We start from the raw sequence: 5,035 nt of genomic DNA on the forward strand, positions 1-5,035 counted from the left end.
ATATTCTAATTTTCTGAGCCAGTCCGGTTTAGCCAGAGAAAGCCCATTTTTCTCTCTGGCAAACACAGAGGTGCTGATGAATGATATCATCTGCTCTTGTTTAGATTATTATAATTCCCTACTCTCCGGACTACTGAGAACGAATATTGAAGCTTGCTGCTTTTGCAAAATTCAGCAGCAGCATTTTGGCGTCTGAAAAGTGTCGTACGAATCAATTTGGATTTCATAAAGTGACATCAAGGAAAGAAAATGTTCCACCTGAAAGCTTTTGTTCCACTAATCGAAGATTTTCTTAGAAAATACTGCCTTCGGGTTTCAGCCGGGTAAAACTCTTCAGACAAAACCATTTATTTGTTTACACGTTCTCGACTAAAGTACAACCTTGAATGCATACATGCTAATTTGCCTTTAAATTTATTGCGATTGATACGCGGCATTTCCTTCACTCTCAGCCATTGATAAGAAGCAACCGAGGACGATATTGTCCTCCAGACAGTGCAAAAGAAAATTATATAACATTCAAACAAGATTTCTTTCAATTCTTGATGTCGCCACAGGTTAGAATTCAATTGATCGCCTTTTGAACACAGAAGAAACAACGTCAAGTCTTCAGCCGGTTTTTCCCTGGCACTGACATTTTAGTCGATGCATCAAAATGGAGTCTCACGTGGTTTATCTTGGAATTTGCATAAACGTGTGCCGAGCAATTTTGATAAGAAAGACTCATTTGCAGTCTTCTGGTGCGGTGTTGTTATTAGATGTAATTAGTGTGAATCCTCTGCTGCTTTGAAAACTATAAAGCACCGCTGAGCATGAGAGGGGTCGCCCGGATGGAAGGAACTATTGCAAAAGTTTATTTTACGACAGGGAAACTTTCATTTAGATTGAACTTTAATTTCAGCAAAATAAAATAAAAAAAGATTAAATAAAATAAATATACAATAAAATAATAATAATAAGATTAAAGAAAATATAAATAAGAAGAAAATAAAGAAAATTGAAAAAAAATCTAATAATATTAAATAAAAAAAAGAATAAAAATAAAAATAAAATACAAATTAAAATAAAATGTAAATGAAAATTAAAATTGCATGAAATGAAGATAAAAAAACATACAAATAAAACAATAATAGAATAAAATAAAATAAAAATCAATTTAAAAATACAATTTTAAAAAATAAAATGGATTGGCCGCGACCCTACAGATTCCACATAATAGTAGCTAATGAGATGAGGGATGAGAAAATGGATTGGCCGGTCCAAATTGTCCCTAGGTGTGAATGAGCGAGTGGTCTGTCCCTGTGTGCCCTGCGATTGGCTGGCAACCAGTTCAGGGTGTCCCCAGCCCACTGCCCAATAATTGCTGGGATGGGCTCCAGCACCCCCGCGACCCTACTGAGGATAAGCGGTGCAGCTAATGAGATGAAAGATGAAATAAAAAACAAATAATGATAACAAAATTAAAATGCAAAAATGAATGAAAAAGAAATTGTAATAAATAATGATAAAAAAACCATTACAAATAAAATACAATTAAAAATAACAATAAAAGTAACAAGCACAATAAAAAAATGAAAATTAATAATAATTTACAAGTAAAATGATAATAAAATAAAATAGAATAAAAAATTTAAAATGTAAACATTTTAATTGAATTTAAAATACTAAAAAACAATATTTTTAAACAATTAAATAAAAAATACAAATGATAAAAATGATAAAACAATATTACAAAAACCTAAATCAAATTAGTAAAATAAACATTTAAAAAATAAAAATGAAATAAAAATAAAAGTTGTATAAAATGAATATAAAGTTGAAAATACAATTAACAGTAAAATCATAAATAAAATTACAAATCAAAATAAATTTTGAGATAGGAAAAACACTATTTTGTATGAAATTTAAAATCAATTAAATATTAAATAGTATTTAAAAAAAAAAGGAAAAAAAAAAAAGAAAATAAGCTTTAGGCTCAGGATCCCGCCAGGTGAGCTCGATGAAGTGGTTGGGGATAGGGAGGTCTGGGCTTCCCTGCTGAGGTTTCTGCCCCCACGACCCGACTCCGAATAAGCCAAAGACAATTAATGGATGGATTAAAAAAGAAATTAAAATAAAATTGAAAATCAAAATAGAATAAAATAAAATGAAAGTATAATGAAAATAAAATTAAAGTAGAATAAATAAAAATAAACAAAAAAAAACAAATAAAAATAACAAATATAAAAAAAAAGACGTTTTCAATATGAAAAGTCAGAACTATTTAGAATGAAATATTTTTTAACAATGTAAACATATTCCACTAAATTTGTAATCAAATACCAGCACATTGTGTCACGGTCGCCTTGGTAACCAGTCTGCCCCGCCCTCGGGGCAACAGCTGAAAGCAGTTCCACTAAGTGTGGATCTGCTACTTAAGGCTGCATTGTGGGTTCTGCGGTTGCTGGTTCATTACTCATTATTCACAATCCCGGTCTGTTATGCCTTGTCCTGTTTTAGTCTGTTATGCCTTGTCCTGTTGAGTTCGTGCCGGAGGAACTCTGTATTGTTCTGTTTTGCCTCGGAGTATTGGGCGACTTTTATTTTATTAAATAAAACCTATGGATCGTCAACGCATATGAGTTCTCCCTTCATGCCTCCTGCCTCCGTTCTGGTCCGGTCACCTTCCACGCCACCACGTCTCGTGACACATTGTAATCAATTCCAAAAGTTTCCCTTATTTTATATCCAGAGAATCGGCACATAAAGACTGCAACTACAATGGCATTTTTCAATAATAACTGAAAACCTTTCCAAAATAGTATTGTCATATTACAATTGTAGTATCACTATGATACCATTTGCAAGATGACACCAGATTTTGTATCATTTTTTCACAGGGTAAGGGTGGCACAGCAGCATTCGATACAAATTGGGTTAAATTTGCTCCTAAAAACCTACCATCTTATAGTCTCCTGTCGAGTTCAGGGATTTGAATCTTGCGTAACAGACAATTTCAGAATTTATTCTGCGTGTTCTCTAGTTTGTCATTTGCTAAACAGTATCGTTTTTTGACACCACTTCGATAACTCTTAGATAAATGCAGAGGTGGCTCAGGTGAACTAAAATAATAAAAAAATGGAGATTTTCCTATGAAGAAAGCAAGCTGGCTTTGTGGTTGTTGTCGCTTGGATTTCAGTTCCACACACATCAAATGATTTCTTTTCGAGCTGTTGGTAATTCAGAAATGTGATATGAATAAGTGTCATGGCGTAAATTAAAGTCGTCTGTTCCATTTCCCAAAAATCTAACGAGCGAAATAATCCTTCCACCCTGTTGGCATTCCTTTTGCTTGGATCTCATCTTTGGTTGCAAACACTTTGCATCTGCATTTCAGAAAGCGTTTTGAAAAGATGTCAAACTAAAAATAGACTCTTGTTTCGAGCGTTGTATTCTCCAAAAGCGTTTATGAAAGTAAACCGTGCCTCTCGAAAAGAACAAAAGCTACCCATGGTTAAAAAAAAGTTACTTTTTAATATTAAGGTGCACAGGTTCACAAGAATATCTCAGGGAGCTTTGAAGTGTGGCAGTCAATGGTAACAAAGACGAATGGCAGCCACTCCAGCAGCTCCCGTGTTATTTTCGATTGTTCTCAGCTCAGGGATGCTGCTGGAAAAGTGAATTTCCCTTCGGGGATGAATAAAGTATCTATCTATCTATCTATCTATCTATCTAATTGGAAAGAGTGACACTTATAAAAACGCTGCGTAGATTACGCAATGAAAAAGTCAGATTCTTGCAAATGTGTCAGAAAAAAATGACGTATGTACATATTGAATTCATTCAATATGAATTCATTCAAATGTCTCCAAAGAAGTCAAGTCAAGTAACATTTATTTGTATAGCCCTTAATCACAAAATGTCTGCACAGGTTCCAATTACACCATCCCCTGATCTTAAACCAACATGCGGGAAAGGGAAAATTCAAAACCTCGGTGGGAGGAAAATAAGAAACCTTGAGAAGGGGCCTCACACAAGTCAAATTGCTTTTAACCTTATTTGCAACGTTGCTATGGTATTTACTTGCGAGTAGGTTGGTTGGTTGGATCCCTTAACCGCTAAGGTCGTAGGGGCACTATTTCCTGTGGTGTGTCTTGAGCAAATACAGCCTGGTGGCACCCATCCTTCTCCAGGCCAACATAAGTTTCCACAGTCTGGAACCGGGCCCTTTCACGTGATAGGCTAAGTACTGCATTACTGAAAAATCTGCTCGTTAGTGTACACACATTGTACATGAATTATATTAGTTTTTATTGTAAATAGACATTTTCAATACAAACTGCAAGTTCAAACTAATGTCAGGAACTTCAAGTGAAAGAACAAAGTTCAGCCTGATGTCAAGAAACCACGAGACCATGGTCCAAGCAGAAAACTGAAGTCGTGGTTTCCTGTTGACCTATACAGCGCCTCCAAAATGTATAAAAATCTTGCTTTAAAATGTCATAGAGAGACTACTAAGACTCTTCAATTGAAGACTTGTATTGTGGTGGTCTTCAAAATATATTCTGCAAATAGAAACTTCTTGAAAAGCAGTTCATCTCTGGCTTCTCAATTTACCAACATATTCCGCACCCGAAAATCAACGAACACGAGAAGGGCAAGATCAGAAATCCACAATCATTATCAAATATTTTTAGGGGACCATCTAGTTTAAAGGGTAAATTACAGGAAAAAGATGGATTATATAAGGTGTCATTTTAACAGTTTATTTCAGTTTTTCTTACTGCTTGCTAATTTCAGAGCCGCAGTGTTTTTTGCACACAGAAGCAATTGTAGGCTGTGTATAAAGGTCACTCAATCAACCGTGATCATGTTAAGAAGGTCTGAATTGGCCCAACAACTGTAACAAGATGCAAATTGCATTTTTTCAGCAGGGAAATTGGCGAAAATCATGTTTGGTTTGTCGTGTTTTGCTGTCGATTACGTATAGCATCCCCGCCAACCTAGACAACTTCATCCTGCAAAGGTCAAAACATCATCACAACAAATACTGTAT

Source organism: Urocampus carinirostris, chromosome 13, assembly GCF_059441175.1.
Source record: "Urocampus carinirostris isolate Australia breed hairy pipefish chromosome 13, RoL_Ucar_1.0, whole genome shotgun sequence".
Classification (NCBI taxonomy): Eukaryota; Metazoa; Chordata; class Actinopteri; order Syngnathiformes; family Syngnathidae; genus Urocampus; species Urocampus carinirostris.